At 42.9% G+C, this 20,827-nt stretch overlaps 1 protein-coding gene across 9 annotated transcripts in view; it reads left to right on the forward strand.

Moving 5' to 3' along the window:
- The window catches only part of Magi1 (membrane associated guanylate kinase, WW and PDZ domain containing 1), a 609,660-nt gene that overhangs the window by 122,795 nt on the left and 466,038 nt on the right, over nucleotides 1-20,827 (forward strand). The gene's annotated exons all lie outside the window — the stretch shown is intronic.

Below are 20,827 nucleotides of genomic sequence, written 5' to 3' on the forward strand. Positions count from 1 at the left end.
TCCTTTGAAGGTGGAGTTTGGAGTGTCATGGCATGTTGGGTGGGGAGAAGTATTCCCAGGGCCTTGCAGGCTGTGGTGAGAGGTTTGGATTTTATCCCAAGAGCAGTGACTTTTGGTTGGAAGATTTTTAATTAGGAAGTGAGCCTTCTGCATCTGGGGCACATCCCTGGGGCCAGAAGGTTCTGGAGGTGCACATGGCAGAAAGAGGTGGGAGGCTTAGTCTGGCTTCAAGTCATGCAGACAGGATAGAAAATATACCAGGCTTGCCTGACCAGTCCAGGCCCCTCTGGTACTCCCTGCCTCTCCTTGATGCTTATCTCCTGGAAGTCTGAGCTGGTGGTAAAGAGCTGTGCTTCTGCAAGGCCTGAAATCGGAAAAGTCAAAACTAAGTCAAAAGGTTTTCCCATCTCCACAATGCCCTCAGAGGGTGAATGTTGGAGGTTCCTTCCGAATTCCTAGATTCACATGTTTTTGAGGAATGTGGTTTGTTTGTTTGTTTGTTTTTGTACCTAATTTTAGACAAATTGACAACTGGACTATTTATTTATTTATTTATTTATTTATTTATTTATTTCCTCTGGAAGAGCATTCAGTGCTCTTAACCACCGAGCCATCTCTCCAGCCCTGGACTGTTTTATAAAGAGCACTGTAGGAACTATAAAGAGGAAACCATTGGTAATGATACAATACAAAGGAAGGATGTCCCTTTTAAGGCAATGAGTGAGAGGAGGGAGGGGTAGGGTTAAGGGCTAATGTTTCACTAGGAGGACTTTCTGTGTACTAGGACTTTAAATCTCAGGCTCCCCTACAAGATATACAGAGCTATTCCTATCTCCGAGAAAGGAAACTGAATCTTATAGAAGCAGGTGGTCCAAGGTCACAGTCAGCTGTGAGGTGGCAGAGCAGACACACAACCAGCCCTGTTGTGCAGGTTTTCCTCTTAATCCTGCAGTACATGAACGCTTCAGCTAAGCCCCCTGCCTCCCTGCCGTGCGAGCATCTTCTAGGGGCTCCTTTAACCCAGGTGGTCTTGTTGGCCTAGGTCCAGCCATTTAGTAGCATCCACAATTCCTTCCATTTTTCCCGCATTTGAACCTTAACTTTGGATCAAGGTTATGATGTGGTGGAGGGTTGATGCTGCTGGCTTGCTCTGCTCTCAAGCCAGAGAGAAGGGCTGGTGTTCTGCCCTGCCCTTGGGCTGTGCACTGAAGGTGGAGCGTGCTCAGGTCCTGCCAGCAGCTGACATGAAACCCAGGTTGCCTTTTTGGTTGCCCCGCCCCTTTTGCAGAGTTGCAGGAAGAGCCTTGCCTGCACTTTGGAGTTAAGGGGAGGGAGCTACAGGCTGGTACAGGTAAGAAAGCCCCAGCAACCTCGTTTTTCCACAGCCAAACTTCAACCTTTCTGCTTGAGGCTCGTAAGAGAACACTGATGTTTCCTGCAAGACCACAGGGGTTGGTATTGGGGTTTTCTTTCGAATACCCAGGGGCGTGGATAACCCCCGCCTTTTCTAATAAGAGTTTGTTGGCTGCTGTCTTGTTGTGTTGTTTGGAATTTTATTGTTAATGAGCCATCTTGGTTTCATTTCCTTTTCTTCCTTTGAGAATGGGTTTCATTCCCAGGGATGGTAGTCTGTGCTTCCCTGAATAAGCTACCAGTAAGACTTGACCGAGAGATGATTGGGAGTACCCTTTACTCCCTTCTGTTTGTCCAGTAATAAAAGACCTGTAAAAGCATTACTCAGCAAGCAGATGCAAATCAGGTATTTCCTCAACGCTATTCCTCAGGTAGAGATTAGTCAGGCCCGTTAAGGAATACCCACCAGAGACTCTGTGTGTGTGGGTGTGTGCACACGTGTGCGTGTGAGAGGGTGCGTGACACTTTGCGCTCTTTAGCATTCAAAGAGCAGCACTGGGAAAACAGAATCACAAAGCATGTTGTTCCGTAGATTACGATGGTCTCCATAGTTCTTTTTGTGTGGGGAGAGTTTCGTTTTTCTCTATGAATAACAGTGAACTTCAAACCCTGCAAGTGTCTTCTCACAATCAGCCCGTGCTGCCAGTAAGCGTGGTAATTATTGGAGCCCTGTGGGATCACAGGCATTTGGGAGTTTGGGGTATTCTTGAATATATAAATGCAAATTCATGAAGAGCCCTTAAGGAATGAAAACAGAAGAATTAGTCTATACAGAAATGTGCCTCATTCCCAGGAACTGGGATCCGAGCTGTGGTATAGCTTGAACAGAAGTGGTTTGTGTAGGTAGGTAAGTGAATTTCACCATTCTGAAGCCTAACAGAACCATTTTCAATAGAAGGGAAACCCTCATTGCAGCTCTTTTCTTTCCCACAGCAGTAGCAACCAGTCAGCGAGAGAGTGTTTTTAATTGAAAATCACAGAACTTTCACGTTAGCCAACTTTCAATTGCTTCCCAAGTGCAGCGTTTTGCCAGAGCTTCAAACAAGACTGTACAAGAAAAAGAAAAGAATGTGGGATTCACAGATCCTAAAACATTGTAAAGACAGTTCTGCTATCAGCGGCCAATTCAGACCTCGAGCTCCCCTCAGCACTTGCTGAGGGGGAACAGAAACTTAATTCATTGCATTCTCAGAGCTTCCTTGTCTCCATCCTCGTGGTTCCTCCTCCCTCTGTGGACCACCCTGGCTTGTTTGCACTTTTCTTTCTGTGGCCTCAGCTGTCTCGGTCTTGTCTGATGATGATTGCTTTGGCTAGGGAGGAAGTGCTTTCGTGTGTGCCTCTGTAATGCTCTTGAGCAAATGTAAAAAGAAAGTGTGTAACGGAAGGGCATAGGGCACCTTGGGGATACCCAGTGTCCTCAAGTCCCCGATGCAATGCTGTCTGGTAGATTTCCCCATGTCTGCCATTCCCTGTTTCATGTACTCTCCGTTCTTTTCCTGGCTGCCCACATGTCCAGCATATGCTTCTGACCAAGGCTGGAATCTTTGTTTTCATTGTGCATTTAAACGAGATGGGCTCTGATTGATCCACTGTGGTCAGCAGCTCACATCTGTGGCGCAGGAAGTGAACCCCCGTGCAGCACGGGGGCCGGAAGCACAGCTGTTGTAATGGTCGTAGGGGTACGAAATGGCTACCCAGTTCAGTTCGCCATTGTTAGTTTTCTTTAAAATCACGCTTATTTATTTGTGTGTGGGCACGTGTGGAGATCAGAGGGCAACTTGTGGAAGTTGATTCTCTGTATCTATTATGTGGGTGCTAGGAATGGAACTTGGGTTGTCAGGCCTGGTGGTAAGCGCCTTTACTCACTGAGCCATGTTGCCAGCCCATACTGTGAGTTTTTTCTTTTTCCCTTTTAAACACATCTCTGTAGGACCTTCTTTTAATGCTGGGGATCAAACAATAGTGCATTGTATACGCTAGGCAATCCTCTACCGCTGAGCTACGCCTCCAGTCCTTAGAAATCCTAACTCTTTCTACTTCAATTTCAGGCTCATCGATCAAGCCAACGGGCTAGAAGTATAGTTCAGAGATAGATGGACTACCTACTTGTTCTGCTTAAGACTCGGCCCCATCCCCAGCAACACAAACCACTAAGCCTTAACTAAAGATACCAGATCTAGTGCAGGGCAGGCAGATATTGGCAAGGTAATTGTGTGTTAGGGTATTAGTACTGTGTGAGCGCACACTGGATGCTGAATGCCTTCTGTATCCTCGGTCTTGCTTCAGATTAGACTAGTAACACATGGTTCATGCAGTTTCCACCCAGCCATTGTTACCTTCCCCAAATCACAATGGGGTGTTCTCTGTCTGCTGGATTCCCGCCGACTCCCACTGGAGTAAGAGCCGTGTTTCGAAGGTTGGTCTTTGAAGCTCCAGTGACATTTTTTTCTGTCCAGAGTGATGACACTTGAAAAAGAAATTCTTAGATGCAGGGAGGCCTGGTAAGGCAAAAGATAAGATAGTGCCTGTGCCCATGAAATGACTTCCAAGGTCCAAGGACTGGGTCTGAGGGACCCAATCACTTGCTCTAGAGACAAGCCAAGAAGCAGAATTTGCCAGAAGGGTAGAAAGTGCTTTATGTTTTTTTTTTTTAGTTCAGGTAATTGGTTTCACTGGATAAAAGATAATGTGAAAGCAAATCTGAAATTCTTTTAGAACTATAATTATTCTCTTTGATCTAAGCACGCGAGTGATTAAGATGTGAAAAATGTTTCTCGGTGAGCAAGGTCTCAATTTCCATGGATTTAAGGGCACCTTAGCCAGTTCACATTGGACTTAACCAAGTTCTGCAGCATCTGGAAAATTTGTATTTCAGAGAGGGGTTGTTTTAATTTTCATCCCTTAATCTAATTTTAACTTTAATCTTCTTTTGCAAGTCTAATCCAAAATGTAAGTGAATTAGGTAAAGAATATTAGAAACTATCAAAAATCTCTTTGGGGGTTTTGTTCTACGCACATGGGGACTCGATGCCAAGGGCTTTACTGTGAATCAGTTTTCAAACATGACAAGAGGACAGTTCATTATTGTTCTCTCCCCTTCTTTACCCATCTTGACTTTGTTTCTCCATTATTCAAAATAATGACAATATGGAGGCATGGTGACATCTCTGCTACCTGTGAGCACCTCTGAGATGACCTAGGGTTTTCATAAGGTTGACCTACCTTTCCCACCTTCCTGTGATCAATTTTTGGGTCACACACCACTGTCTGTCCGTCTGTCCATCCATCCATCCATCCATCCATCCATCCATCCATCCATCCATCCATCCATCCATCCATCCATCCTAGGCAGCATCTCACTATGTATCCCTGGCTGGTTTGGAGCTCGCTATATAAGCCAGACTGATTTTGAACTTAGAGAGATCCCTCTACCACTGCCTCCCAAGAGCTGCGATTACGATCTTGCCAAGCCTTGAGTAGTCCTGTAGTGCGTATTTTTAGTGAAAATTATCGAGCTTAGAGTTACTCTGGATTTCCCCTCATGACTGCAGGTTTTGTTCTGTGGGCATTTTTTCATGTTAGAAGGAGATCCATGTGTAAAATTCATTCTCTTGTTTAGTTGCTGTTATTTTCAGTCATTGTTCCGTGTGTGTGTATTTGGAAAGACTTTATAGAGTGTTTCAAAGCAGTAAGAGCTATGAACCGAATCGTAGAAATGAATGAGCTGTAAACTGTATTTATGTATGTGTATGTATATATATATGTATATATATATATATATATGATTTTATACATTTGTGCATGTGCACATATATAATATGCACGTGTATATTAACTTTTACAAAAAAATGCCAACTTGGTGTGTTCTCACTTAAATTCTGTTACTGTTTTTCTCTAGACATTTGGAAATAGAACTGTTCTCAGACCTGCCCCCTTCCTACTTTTCCTTCTTTCCTTCATCCACTACAGTTGTCAATGGACTTTTATTTGAGAATAATACATAGCTGAGGTTGGATTCTAGCTCAACTCTTAGCAGAAACAGATAAGTTGAGAGAGTCCTTTTAAGCAGGGATTTTATAGAAAGAATCATTTAACCTACTGATATATTAAACTCTGGCTTATGTCTTGTTTAAGGCATTATTCTTAAATGTTTTAAGGAGAAAGCTAATTAAGCTGAGTTAAATAGCTGGTATTATGCTTTAAATTTATATTAGGGAACAAATAGCTATTTTCCTTGAAAATACTTTGCCTCTAAGTAGCAATCCATGAAGCAGGATGTTGAAATACCTCACATTTTCCATAAATATGTGGATGGATTAGTATAGAGTTATCATTAGACTGTTAGAAAAAGCCTAGTTATGATCACACAGGATTTAATGAGTATTCCCTTTCAGGACTATTAGTCCAGATGTACTATGTATGTGTATATAAAAGAAAAATCAGGGGTGAAATGTGTGCATCATCTTTTCATCCTCACCTCCCATTAAATCATGAAAATGTTGCTATGTTTTTTTATTAAGAAGCCACATTATTTTATACACTGCCATTTTTAAGATTTGCTCGGCGTTCTTTCACAGGGCTGCTTGTTCTCACTGTGTAAGCATTGCTGAGCAGTGGCTCGGGGGCCTCTTCGTTTAAAGACTCCTGAGATACACCTCCCCGTATCTGAATATCTGTCCACATGGCTGAGGTCTTTTTTTTGCAGGCGAGCTGCTCAGCTGTGGAGTTGCCGATCTTGAGGTTTGATGATTTCAAGGCCCCTTTGTTTGTTTTCAGCTCACATATGATTATGTTTTGCTTTTGCAATAACCTTCTTCCCAGTGTTGGGCATGGTTGTACTTTCGATGTTATGATCTCTGTTGTTGTAGAGATGATATCCTGTTGTAGAGATGATATCAGTTTGGTTTTGGTCCCATTTCTTTTCCTGTTCTTGTCTGTTCCTGGTGTCTGAATTTGAGTTCTTGTGGAACATTTGCCTTTGATCACTGTCTTTAGGGGAAAACCACAGTAGCCCACCAGTCCGTGGCTCCACCACAGGAGCCAGGCTCTGTGTGTCCTGTCGGTGCGGTTGCCGTTGTCTGCTGTGATAGGCTGGTAAGTAGTGGGTCAGTCCTTTCTCCTTTCTGAGCCACAAGAGTGGGGAGTGAGTCTTGTCACAGAACAAGCAGGCCACTTATGTACCTCCAGCTGCCAAGGAGAGCTGAATCCTTAGCAGAGGGTTTCCTGAGAGATTAAAATATTTTGGACTTCATACTTATTATAGTTTGATAACTGAAGGATACTTTCAAAGGCCAAAAATAAATCTCTGGATAGTCTAGATCAACATTTGTTCTCCACGTTAATGTAGAGGGTCAATGACATGAATTTGAATAAGATTTTACCACATAAGTAACTTTAAGAAATTGTTAACTTCGTGCTTGTCACTTCACACCATAGTGAGTTAAGGTTGAGTTATTCCCTGTGGTAGAAAAAGCTGCAGAATGGCCTGCAGTCACAGTGCAAGGGACTTGTAGGTTTGTCTGAGATTGGGAAAAGAAGAAAACTTGTTTACTGTGTGAAGAGAAAGGTAGTGTGTGCCACGCTTTGCCTTCTGGAGTGAATTATAATAATTGTGACACCCATAACCTCTCACTCTGAGGTGATAGTTTAATTTCTGAATTCTCAAGATGTCACATAACTCCCTGGGCCAATAGGTGTGTGTGTGTGTGTGTGTGTGTGTGTGTGTGTGTGTGTGTGTGTGTGTGTTCATTTACTGTATTTGTTTGGGTCCATGGTCATGGCATTGGGTGGAAAGAGAGTCACCGGGAAAGAGGCGCTGAGCTTTAAGAGGAAACACCCAGCTTGGGCTTTCTGCCAGCCCTTCTGAGGTGTCCTGATACTGCCCACCTGCAGTAAGTCACACTTGCTGGAGGTGTAGTCACTTATGCCTGCTGTTCAGTCAACACAAGGGAGAGAGAAGCCTAATGGATTTACTGCCCAGTTCTTCTTGACTGTACACACGTCACTCTATTCCCCACAAACACCACAGAGAGCTGAAAAGGGGCACGTTTTGATGTTTTAATAAACGGCGTTATTTAGCACCTCCATTCGCTGCTGCTGTTCAGTCCTGTTTAGGGATGTCACAGTGATGGGTGTGTATGCTTTGACCTCATGAAGGTTCCATGACAACAGTAAACATTCACATTGCAGCCTTTCATGAGGTAATTAATGTGAATGATGCAAGTGGCCTTGGCCTACAATAAAGACGGTTGTGAAATTTCCCATGCTGGAAGATCTGCTCAGAGCTGGGGCAGGCTCTCTGAAGACTGTGAAGGGAGCTGTGGATGAGCTGCCCTTGCAGACAGAGCTCGAGAGAGTTTATGCCCACTTCATTGTGTTCCTCTGGTGTGCCCCAATTGGGGTGAAATGGCGAGTTTGTACCATGTTTGAAGTAGTTTCTGTTCTTCCCAAGGTCTGTTCTAATGGAACTCTATATTCTCTCTCTTCCATTAGCCTGGATTAAAAAAGATAACCAAACCCCCAACATTCACAATGACCGATAAAGTAGCATCATGTTATAGAAGGGCTGTCATCAGTTACCTTTCCAATTTAATAATATTTGGTTATCTTTTTCATTATTTGGGTAGAATGTTTTCTTTTTGTCATTTTTATGATTTTTAAAGTTTTACGTGTATGGATGTTTTACCTGCATGTATGTCTATTGAGTATGTCTATTGAAAAAAAAAAATATATATATCTCCTGAAGAGGCCAGAAGAGAGGGTGTTGGATCCCTTGGAACTGTAGTGTCAGAGTGACAGATATTGTTATCTATCAGATGGGTCATGGGAATTGAACCCAGAGCCACTAATGCTCTCAACTGCCCTGAGCCTTTTCTCCAGCCCAGTTTTGATGATTTTATCAGTCAATGGTACAGTTTTAAGTAGAGGGTTTTCTAAGGACCACATGAAGAATTTCTAGGCGGACTTGGTGTTTTCACCTTAGTATCATTATTTAGTGTCTCCTATGATGGAGAGCAGGCCACACAGCCTCTGTGAAGTTCTTTTTTATCACCATCATACAGGGCCAATAATATTCAGTGCCTTTTAGGTAGGAATCGTGGCAGAAGTAGCTGACAGAGGTGCCTCCCTCAGGCTTCCTCATTCACAGTTAGAGGACTTGGGTGGTATTTGCCTCCACAGGGTGGATGTCTGGTTCCTTCTCCTTGACTTGAAGGAAAGGACTTGTGGTTATAGTGAAGTGAGAGTCTAAAAATTCCAAGATGGTCAGAAAAGACAGGACAGCTTCCAGCTCATTCTCTTTGGACACTTGAGTTTGCAATCCATCTAGCAGGTTGTGAAGTAACTCAAGCAGGCACATGGAGAGGCCATATCTATCTGTTTCCATGGCCAGCCACAGCTAAGGTCCCTTGCTGCATTTTGCCCTGTTCTCAAGTCACCTTCCGTCTTCATGGGGTAAGTCTCTTGGCTTCCCTAATATTTTATCTTAACCAATAGACTGAGAAATGATCTCCAGGACACCTTTAGCAGAGACTTTGAAAATTGTGAAGGACAGTGAAGTGGTCCCTATTAAAGATGGTGGGTTTGGGGATGACATACGTGTAGTAGTATAGTTGGAATGAGGTATTGTGGCTACAGGGAAGACATCGTATTCTCCTAGGTATGAATGTTGGTTGCATATTTAGTGTCCATGTGGCCTTGGGTGAGGTATCTAACTTTATTGGGTTTCTTCTGTTTGTAAATGGGACTGATGATCCTTCATTCTTTCTATACATCTGTGAGCATTGGTGATTAAATCTCTCTGAGCTGCCAATGTATATTTGTGGTCATTATTTTTTATTAAACTATGTCGCTGGAGTTGCAGAAGGCGTGGAGATACTGGTATGACTTATACTTTAACTTTTAAGAGAGTTATAAGAATGTTTGTACTGTATGATGGGTCATGTGTATGTATCTGCATTTGTGCAGAGAAGACAACTTACAGGAGTCTATTTTCTTTCCACCATATGTGTTCTGGGGATTGAAGTCTGGTAGGTGGTCAGGCTTGGGGGCAAATTGAGTCGACTTGCTGGCCCTACCTATTTTTAAAGTGCCGTTTTCTAGGGAAGAAACCAGTCTTAATGTAATTTTCATGAACTGTAAAACAGTAGAGCAAGTAAAATAAGTATTTTGCCTTTGTGAAAATGCATATTTAGTTTATACATTTTCACACTGGGAAACCTTGTCTTCACCTTGTAGAAAAGTGACTTCAGTTGTGTGACCTAAGAACAGCTGAGGGACGGGCGTAGAGATTTCGTTCATTTAAAAACCATCTACAGGTTTTTTATGAGGTGGCCTTTTGGAACAGTTTGAAAAGAATCTCATTAATTTTTTTTCCCTCTAAAATATGAGTGTCGGTGTCTTTCCTAAAGAGAAGCATACGTGTAGTTCTCTGTTAGGTGTGACCTCTAGGTGTGCTTTCCCTTCTGTCTTGCTTTAAGGAGGAAGAGCTTACCGCCCATTCTAAGCTAGGTTTCTGTAGATCCCAAATGGACCTGACCATAGTCCTCACCACTGGGGTTATTGAGATAATCTACTGTTTCCCCAGGTTGTCTGATCACCAAGATTTCTCCATAGCAGCACAGGTTAGTCTACACATTCTTCAAATTCGCTTCCGTGGTTCCACGTAATCTTAAATAATAACCCAGTGAATGGGCATAGATGTCAGTAAATCGCATGATAAAATTTGTTACTTTTTTCATTCATTCATTAGGGGGTTTTATGTACTCTCTGCTTCATTAATTTTCTTTCCTTTTTGCACAGGGGTGAAGAAGGACTGTAGATTAGGGACTTTTCCCCTTGTAACATAAATAAAGAAATCAGAGTCTTTCAGGTAGAGTCCTGAAACCATGGGAGGATTTTGTGAGCAGGGAGTGTTTTACTGGTATGTATTGCTCGATGGTAAGGGAAGGAGAATGCTCTTTTGGAAAGTGTAAAGTTCCAGTGTGCACAGAGAACAGCATCTGTTTAGAACTCTATCTGTGTCTCATTGTTCAGCCTCATATTACTATGACTGGTCACTTGTCCCACATCTAAACCACAGTCATTTGTGGCCGAGTTTGACAGCTACACAGGGCTGCTGGGAGTAACATGAGGTCTGATATTCTACAGAGCATGCTGAAGTGGTTGTCTTTGTCCCCTTTGGTTGCATGAGTGCTACAGGGACCCCTGCAGAAAGGGAAGTGTGACTCTGAGCTGATGTGACTGGCTTAGAGCACGTAACCAATCCTCCCAGCGTGCTGGTTCCTAGTCCTCTCGTCTCCCATAGCACTTGGGCTTCAGTGGAGCCACGCACTGTGCGGCAACGTTCTGGCTCAGTAGCCGGCCAGTGGAACGAGGGCTCGACATGCTCTCAGATTGCTGACAGGAACTCAGAGCACTGTGTACTGCCCTCATCGAATCCACCTCATTCTTTAAAGAATTAGTCACTGCACACGTTTCATTAAAGTAGGCTTTATTGTGGAGAAACGAGGTATAAATTTTATTGTTTTATTTTTTTCCTTCCCATGGTTGCTGTTTATGTGATTTCAGATGCCATTAAATACAACGGGAAGATTTTAGTCTGTAGCTTGGAGTGTTCTGAAATTGGGATATAGTTGTGGTTTCCTTTTTGTTACAGGAATCTCTTGTTCTCTGTTCTTTGTTCCTGTCCTTTCCCATCCCACTCTGTCTTGTCTCATCCTGTCCTGCCTGTTTCGTCTCGTTCTGTCCCATCTCTTTTGCTCTGGTGATTGAGCCCAGCACATACTGGGCATCCCTTCTGCTGAGCTACATCTCAGTCCTCTTCTTACTTTAGAAAAAATTTGACACAGGATGCCATTACATTGTTCAGGCTGAGGTTGAACTTGAATCCTCCTGCTTTAGCCTCTCTAGTAGCTGGTGCTTCAGACCTGTGCCACCATTTCTGGCTGTGGTTATTTTATTTTTAAAGGAACTATTTATTGGATCATATCATCCCATTCCCTTGAAGGGAATTCCTGACGGTATCACTGGCAGGGACCACAAAGAGGCGAGAATCAAACTTGGTTCAGCTTGACTTTTTATAAAACTTCCAGACTCTGATGCCAAGGTGGTTTATCGAAGGTATATTTAAACACAATAGAATCTGGAAAAACATTTCCAGGCCACAATTATTCCCATTCCAGGTGCAAATAAAACTTAAGGTATGAGACGCTCATTCGCAAAGTACATGTGACCAGGAAGGTGGGTCCTATAGCTACAAGTGTGGTCTCTCACTGAGCTAGCATAGAGGTCAGCAGGCCAAAAAATATACGTGACATTTCTCCTAAGGAAGGTTCTATTGACTGGGAACTAAAGTTAAAGGTCCAGGGAGGGAAGAGTGGGTTAATCATTCTAGGGGGTTTGGGTGAAGTTGGCCCCTACAGGTAGCAAAAGGTCATGAGTTGTTAATAGCAACTTTCTAGGTGGAATGCAGGTATTTTGTCTCCCCCACTGAGGAGACATGCCTCTGGGTTTAACATTCCTGGCTTCCCTAGTGCTTATCCTGGAATACAAGGACTATGTGCTTCTACGGCATTTTGCTGTGTAGCTTAGCCTGCCCAAAGTTTGGAATCCTGTCTCATTCTTCCCAGTGTAAGGAGTACAGGTGTGGTAGTAAGTCTGACTTCAACTTAAAATGTTCTTGCCAAGCCTTTGGGGAATTTCCTCAAACATTGGCTTTTGTGATGGGCCTTGTTCGACTTGGAATGATTTTTTTTTTTTTTTTTAAAAACAATCAGCTGTTTTAAAGTTCAATTTTGAAGAGTTGGGTGCACGGACAGAGGCTTTTGATCTGCATGAGAGGAAAAGGGAGGAGTGGGTGTTTTGGCGGGGGTGTGTGTGATAGGGACATATGAATGAGAAAATGTGTGAATGAAACATTGTATTTGAGAGAGTGTATGTGAGAAAAATTGCTTGTGAAGGAGCGATGTCTTGTATGTGATTGAGAGAGAAAGGGATATGGGGGTGGGGCATATAGTGAATTTTGAATGTCAGCTAGGGCCCCTTCACATGCATTCACATTGACGTCTTTTTCCTGTGATGTATTTCATTTTATTATTTTGTGTTAATTTTTGGAACAGTGTGCTAACCATGTTGCCACCACCGGCCTCAAGCTCATGTCGCTGCCTTAGCCTTCCAAGTTATCATACTCAGATCAACGTTTATGCGTTTTTTGTTTTTGTTTTTGTTTTTTTTTTTTTTTTTTTTAAAAACTAGTGAGAGTGAGTCACTAAGATGGCAATTTGCTAAAGGGCATAAAGCTTGCTTCTGTGACTTTTCCAGGGTCTGCCTAATATCCTCATGCGCATGCGTGTACACACCCACGCATGCGCTTACATTTGATCATTTTCTGAGCATCCTCTAAGGTGCTTCCCTCCTAAAGAGCCTCCCTTGACAATATCCTTCCTGCTCTGATGCTGCAGTGGGGATGCTTGACTCTAGTTGAGCTTCTTGATGGAGGTCATCCCCTCAGCCTCACGTCTGTTCAGAAGTTGTATGGCGTAAGTTTGGAGTTTGTTGGCCAATTCCCCTTTTGCTCAGGACAGTCATCACGGTGGCTTATGGTGTATTTGGGAAGCTGAGGGGATGGGGAAGAATGGCTCAGAAGGCAAGTCTTGGGCATACTGCAAGTCCATATTGTTGGTATTCTGTCTAAGCTCCACCCTCACAGCTACCTGGGAACAGCCAGGTATGCTCCGCCCCACAGTTGCCTAGCAACAGCCAGCTGTGCCTGACTATATAAAGGGCTGCTTGCTTCCTCTTCCCCCCACCTTACCCCCTCTTACTCTTTGTTTTCCTTTGTTCTTGTCCCCTTCCACCTTCCACCCACATGCTCATAGCTGGCCACCTTTCCTCTCCTCTCCTCTCTTCTTTTTCTCTCATTAAACCTCTCCACGTGGAACCATGTTGTCTTGGTGTGTTCTGTCCAGGCATGGGCCAAGATTTAAACCATTCCTAAACACCTAACATTGGTATGCTGATAACGCCAAGGTCGCGGGTTCAATTCCCGTAAGGGCCACCAATGTTGTTTAAATATCGGCCTGTGTCCAGATAAATTACACCAAACCAGCATAGTTCCCCGTGGAGAGATTTAATGGGAGAACGAGACAAGGGGAAGGGGCGAGAGAAAGGGAGGGGGCAGAAGATGTCTGCTTTTTATTTGGAATATGACATAACTGCTCCCAGGTGAAGGTGGGAGTTTAAACCAAAGGAACACTGGGAATATATGGCTGTTGCCATGGCAACAGTGACACATGGTATCACTGCTGAAGGCAATTCCGATACCAACACATATAGAGTCTCTGCGACCTGCTGCACTAGCAGCTGGGCCTCTTAAAGACTTTGATGTGAGAAGAAAATAGGTTCTTTTTTCTTAAATGAGTAGCTTCTCTGTTCCCTTTCGCATATTTTCCCCCCATACATATCAAGTGGACACTTCTTTTATTTCATTCATCCATCTCGTTCTGACCTATGACAGTTATAGTTACTGTCTCCATTCATAGTCATATTATGAGGTCAACTGAGAGAGCAGACAGGAGTAAGGTGGTGGTTAAAAACTGTACTTAAAAACATTTTCCTATTCACCAGTACTAGAGCTCATGGTGTTAGAAAGCCACTAGGACCCAGTATTTAATATTATCATATATAGGCAAAATATAGGTATAACACACATACATGTATACACACATATCTAACCTTTGTGTATAGTAGAAAATTCCATAAGGGCCTTAATTTGTATTCTGATAATTTATGGTTCACAGGTAGAATGTCAAGACTTGTGGAGTAATGGTTATCAATATGCTAAATTTTGTCATCCACAGTTTATGGTAACACTGCATTGAACCATCTTGAATAAGTAATATTTTGTTTAGAATGGGAAAAATTAAGACTTTTAATTTCTTTTGCATGAATGTCTTAATTTTTTTAAAAGATTTATTTATTTGTTTGTTTATTTATGTTATGTATATGATTATACTGTCGCTGCTTCAGACACACCAGAAGAGGGCATCAGATCACCTTACAGATGGTTGTGAGCCACCATGTGGTTGCTGGGATTTGAACTCAGGACCTCTGGAAGAGCAGCCAGTGCTCTTAACCACTGAACCATGTCTCCAGCCCCCGAATGTCTTAATTTTATGTCTTCAGAAACATCTTAAAAGTCTGTAAGTGCACCCCTCTGTCTGTGTGTGTGTGTGTGTGTGTGTGTGTAGATTTGTAAATCAAGTGTCCAGTTTGCATTGAGAAATTTCATCAGACACTCAGTCTCTCGTATGACTTGGGCCATTGTGTCATCTTAAGTTCGGCCAGGTTTACTCTCAGTTGTCTCACGGGAGCACTCTTGACCCTGGAGGGCTGTAATGAGTCCCTGGGGTACTTGGGCTGCCAACCTTAGTTACATCTGACTCTCCTGTGCTTTCATTGGATCTACACCTGAGGAAGAAGGATGTAGTATTCCTTTCTTGACTTCCCTTTGCAGAGTCGTGTGCCTCTGTAAAGCCATTGAGGTGGGTTCAGCTGCTTAGTGCTCCATAGCCATAAAAACCAGTGTTTTTCTAGGAATATATAGTTCACGGTCTCAAGACGGTCATTTGGCTTCTCCCTTACCACCAGGTTGGTCAGTGGAGATTGCTTTCACGGTAATAAGTTCATGGAGATAATCGTCTGAGAAGAACTAGCTGTTGCTCATTTCAAACAATGCATGCTTCTTGATAGTCTTTCCCTTAAAGTATGTGCTTATCTGTGTAGGCAAGTTCTCATGGCACAGTGCACATGTGGAGGTCAGAGGACAACTCTGGGGAGTCAGTTCTCTTCTGCCACCTTGTGGGATCTGGGGACAGAACTCAGTCAGTGCACTTGCCACTAATGGCTGACCCCTCTTGTCAGCTGACACTCATTATTGTCAAAACTCATTAAAAACACATTGCATTAAGGACAACCTAAATGTAGTTACTGCCCCCATAGTACTGCTACTGGGTCTGACAGTTGATCTGTTCAGTGTGCATGGTATTAAAGTGTGTTCAGTGTGCTGTCAGTATAGTGTAGTAGTAGTAGTAGTAGTAGTGTGTGTGTGTGTGTGTGTGTGTGTGTGTGTGTGTGTGTGTGTGTGTTTCTTTTGTGGAATAAATACTTGGATTTGAGCATTATATTGAGCTATAAGACAGATCATGGTCACCCAACCATATCCTCATATGGTCATTAAAGTATAAATTAAAGCTCAATGATGAATTGATCAACTACCTAGATTGGAAACACTGTATCTTAGACGATTATGCATTAATAACATACAGGGTATTTTTCTTTGAAGGCAGGGTCTCACTGTGTTGTCCTTGCTTGCGTAGAACCCACTTTGTAAGACTGGCTGGCCTTGAACTCACAGAGCTCCACTTGCATCTGCCTCTGGGGTGCTGGGATTATAGTCTTGTATGATCCACGCCCTATGATTTAATGAACTTTTATTTTCTTCCTCCCTTGTTTCTTCTGTCCCTCCTCCTGTCTTAGAGAAGCTGTGGTATCTGTTAAAGGCAAGGAAGTTAAAGACACAGATTCAAGCTTTATAGTGTGTTTTAGTTGTTTATATACAGTAGAATTTGTAAGTATGTAAGCATATAAGACTTTGGTTTAATTGTCAGTGGCAATTTTATTTGCTTCTTCCCCTCCCTCCCTTCCTCTACCCCTTTCCCCCTTCCCTCTCTCCCCCCTCCCCCCTCCTTCCTTCCTGTCTGTATCTGTGGGGAAAGGGGGCAACCAAAACAGTTTGTCTTTGTCTTTTGTATGCTGTTAAACTGATACGTGCTTATTATGAGAATCCAACTAGAGCACTGCCTTACGGAGTGGGAATCTAGATTTTCTGTTACCTCCCTGTTGTCAATATTAAGTAAAAACAAATATTAGCGTTCTTTTCAAAGGGGATATGAGATATTTTTTTCTGGAGCCAAATATGAGTGGCCATGTTTTGAGAACACAGATTTAGGATATCCTAATTAATGGGGAGTGGGGTTGTCTCTGTGACCATGGCTAGCAGAGTAAGGATCCTTGAGAGGCAAGGAGGTAGTTCTGTTAAACATGACTCACTAGCAGTGTTGGTTCAAACTTTGGGAGTTTGATCCTAAGTAGTTTATTTTAGGCATATTTAAGCACAGCACAGTTTGGTGAACATAGTTGATAATAAACTCAATCCTGTGTGCACAATAAAGCTTACATAAATCTCTCTGAGGAATAAAGAAAGCTAAATAAAGATCAGACATGCCTGCATTCAAACTCTGCGTGCCCGTGACGCCTTCCATAAAGATAGGTTCTGTAGATTGACTGAGGAAAACAGGCCCCTGATAAGGGTCTAGGGGAAGGTCCCGTGTGGTCTCCAGCCACACAGATAGTGCAAAGGTCACCAGACTAGACTGCATGTCCCCACCAGCCTCTGGACAGATAATAGGTATTGCATTCCTTCCCTGGAAGGAGCAGTTCTGTCCCCTAACATTCCAGGACCCTGTGCTTATCTCTGAGCACTATGACCCCTGTGCCTCCTACACCCTAAATTCCATGTTGTAATGTAGCAACCATTTTGGGTTATCGTAACAGAAACTCATAAATCATGATAGTTTCCAAATACATTGGTGGAAACCTCAAGCAGGCAGGTTACAGCCAAGCAGGTCTCTTCCGTAGGCCATGGATGCCATTTGATGACATTCTTATTAACCTTGGGTTGGTGGCCAGCACAAGATGTTAGGTCAAACGCAAAGATGGGCTGTACCTGGCTAAATTAGCTAAGGGGTAAGGGTAAGGGTATTTACCTCAAGGTACTTTGGTTTTCTATCTCCCCATAATTACTGAAGTTCCAGTGGGTTTGATAGTGTAACACAAGTGCGGCCTTTTTTCCCTGGGAACCCCATTAACACTGTCTCTGACTTAAAATTCTCATTCTGTAGTAGCGATTACTTGAAGATACCTTTTTCCCCTATGCATATGAAAAACTATGTTCCTGGTCTTTGGGATCTTGTACATGGATGTAGGTACGATGAACTGACTACCGTTTGCAAAGTTCTCAATCGGTATTTGAAGTGCACTTTGTGTTTTGTGAGTTTGCATGGGCACCTTGGCCTTGACTAGACACTTATTTTTAAATTATCAATGAAGGACCAGTGGTTTGCATCCATTTAGAATTTTTTGATGAAGGCAGCTGTGTGTCACATTGGGAACTTAAATAGCTTCCTGGTTCAGCTGTGTTTGTGTCAGCCAGTGGAATCAGCACTTCATGGGAGCTGCAGTAGGACAGAAGTTCATTTCTGCCACTTCTAATGATGAGCGCTCCCTGTCCAGGGTCCCAGTAAGATTTACCTCTTACCTGCGGTGGATAGTAGGAAGGGGACAGGGGACCAGGACTGAACACATCTTTTTTCCACGTGTGAGCCAGGAATGGCACCCTGCCTCTGCTCGTGTCTCAGAAGTCCCCGAGCAGCTGCAGTGACAGCCTTTAATCAGGGCAGCCATATGTTCAGCTGAGTATTTGCAGGGATGGAAGGATGTGGTTCACGGGAGACTCACACTGCTCTGTGATGTTTAAAGGAATCTTGAAGCACATTAGTGCACAAATGGCTGAAAAAATTCTCATTGATGTATCAAGTATAAATGAAAAACCCATTTGATTTTTTTTAAACAAAAAATAATCTCATCTGTTTATATACAAGTCTTACATACAGTTTTGTCAATTGCAGGGCAGTTTGACATGAATATTTTGTGCAGAATAGGAGCAAGATTTTGTTGGGTAACAAACTATTTAGAACTTCAAAACAGGGAGATACGGAAATCTACTGTTCTTGTTCTAAGAGGTTAAACCCATTCCAGTTTGAAACTTCCAAGTATATAACATTGCTGGACTGTAAAGTGATTTTTATAAATTTGTCAAGCTTGTATGCTGTAGTTCGAAAGTGCAGATAAAATTGTAAAATCTCCTTAGAGATGGCCGTCATGTAATACTTGCTTTATAAATGACATAATACGAGGATGTGGACATGTCAGTGTCTATGCATATATATGCCTATATACCATACGTGCTTGAACCCTACTTCTATAAGTTTTGATTACTTCACAGTTTGGGTTTTGCCCATATTGTATTTGCTACACAGGTGGGAAAGATATCCATGACACATGTAAACACACCATTTTCATCATCCCCCAGATAGCTGTTCTGTGGCTTCGATCCTCTTAACTGTGTGTTGTTGAGTGATTGATCCCAGTCTTATGCTTCCATAGAGAACAATGTGACAAGTGGTGTTTATTATTATGATGATGGTGATGATGATGATGGTGATGATGATGATATATTTGTATGAATGTTTTTTGGAGATGATTATTACATATGTAATTAATGATACATTTATTAGTTTTTTGGGTGTGGGTGTGTTTGCGGAGGGAGGCACACACACATATCCGTGTGTGTGTGTGTATGTGTGTGTGCGTGTGCGTGTGTGCTCGCACGCGCACATACTTGTACACATGTGGAGGTCTGAGGTCAGTCAATCTGCCTTGATTTTTGAAATAGGATCTTTCATAGGTCTAGAGCTTAGATTAGGGTTAGGGTTAGGCTTAGGCTTAGGCTTAGAGGCAGAGCTGGGCCAGGGCCAGTGCCAGGGATCCACATCTCTCTTGCTGAGATGACAAGTAGGCACCACAATGCCTCACTTTTACTCAAGTCCTCAGGGTTGCACAGGACCACTTTGCCAGCTGAGCCACCTTTCCAGCCTTGATATGGTTCTGAGACATTTCTTAATGCTTTTTCGACTGTTTTTCAGTAATAACTCTTAAGTCTTTGTTCATGCAGTAGGAGCCTTAGTTCATAAGTCGTTTGATATTTTAGTAGTCCAGAGATTGATTCAAGTTAGCTTAAAATTTCCATTCCTTCTTTTTGTGCAGCAGCTGAAGGCTGGGTCCTTCTCCATTAGGAGAAAGCTTCTGTTGTCCACCCCCTTCTGTGTGCTTCGCGATGGTCGCTCGTGCAGGTCCTGACTTTATCTCCCACTTTAGAGTGTGCTGTTTGTTTTTTCATCTTGGTAATGAGTCTTCTCCTAGATACCTCATGCTCTGTGTTGTGTCACCAGTGCCTTGCTGTAGCTAAGCAGAGGCTGCTGATGTCTCAGTGGAGGCGGGTGGAGAGCCAGGGCCTGATCCCTTGCATTGCCAATTTAGGAAGGTAATTAGTGGGCCATCATCTTCAGCTCTGTCACGAGGCATTGGACGCTTTCTTCTTCTTCCCATTTCAGTGTCCTGTAGGACAGGTGGTTCAGTCCTGGCTGCTAAAACCTCTGCATCTTTGTTTCCCTTTCCCTTCCCATGTAGAAAGTGATCCTGCAGCTTCTCCTTCATTTTTCTTCTTGCTAGTCTGGGCAGTTAGGATTGAACAACTTATTTCTTCCTAGGGAACAGGAAATGTAGCGGCTGTGGCTTCACCGAGGGGGGTTTTATTTTACATTTTATGAAAAGCCTGGAGACAATATGCATAAACAGAAAGATAAATGATTGTTACTGTTCTGTGCTCTTCTCCCCTATCTGTGAGTGAGATGGGAAATAAGACCGGAAAGGTTTGCAGCAGGCTAGTCCGGAGGCAACCCAGGGTTGGCGTTTCAGCTCTCACTCCTGGATATGATAGTGCCAGTGTCTACCTGCCTCTAGTTGTTGGGGTTGAATGCAGCCCCTTAAGAGTGCTGGGCAAATGTTTTACCACTGAGCTACATGCTAGGCCGTTTGAGGTCATTGTTTAAAACAGCAATCTTTCTTTAAACAAAATATTTTGAGAACCGTACATGTTGGTAGGTCAGCCATTGAAACCGGGTGGTCTAGCAGTATGTCTTAGCACATAGCCAGTGTCTGTGCGATTCCAGGAATAACCTTATTTATCATCGTTGCAAAGAGTTATTTGTATAAGTTATTAAATTTCTTTTATTAAGACCCACCCTGCTTATAAAATACTTTTGTTCATTTTTGAAGGTCACATTTCAGAATTATTTATTATTATTCTTTCAAGCTAGAAGTTGCTAGTGAGAATGCTGCCTGGGTAATTTATTTTGAATAGTTGTTCCCTACTTGCTTTACAAATACAAAAGCCAACTCCAGTGATCGTTTTGTATGGTGAAATTTTGATACCTTATTGGGCATTTGCTGACTTTTGGGCTCATGAATCCACTTTCATATGTATGGTATTTGTATGTCTGCATGTGTATTGGAACATTTATGTGCAGGTGCATGTGTGGGCATGCATGTGGAAGCCTGAGGCTGAGTTAGGTATCATCCTCCACTATTCCGCCCTGTGTTTACCGAGCCAGGGTAGCTCAGTGAGCTCACTTGGTTAGTCTGGCTGACCAGCTTGTCCTTGGGATTCCTGGTGACT

The sequence above is a fragment of the Rattus rattus genome, chromosome 6 (genome assembly GCF_011064425.1).
Source record: "Rattus rattus isolate New Zealand chromosome 6, Rrattus_CSIRO_v1, whole genome shotgun sequence".
In the NCBI taxonomy this organism is placed as follows: domain Eukaryota; kingdom Metazoa; phylum Chordata; class Mammalia; order Rodentia; family Muridae; genus Rattus; species Rattus rattus.